Genomic DNA, 203 nt, shown 5'->3' with positions numbered 1-203 from the left:
TCACACATCAGTATTAAAAAGAACCGTTGTGGCACTACAATAGGAAATTTATTAGGGTTTTTAGGGTTTAGGGTATTTAGGGTTAGAGGTTACGAAACATACAACGTAATATTGAAAATAATTGTGTGATATACCTTCACACAACATTGCTTAGTTGATTGTTGTGGGATGAAGAACTTAAAGTAGTTTTGTCAAATCTAAGA

Source organism: Fragaria vesca, linkage group LG4 (genome assembly GCF_000184155.1).
Source record: "Fragaria vesca subsp. vesca linkage group LG4, FraVesHawaii_1.0, whole genome shotgun sequence".
NCBI lineage: Eukaryota > Viridiplantae > Streptophyta > Magnoliopsida > Rosales > Rosaceae > Fragaria > Fragaria vesca.
Note: the sequence above shows the minus strand (reverse complement) of the source record.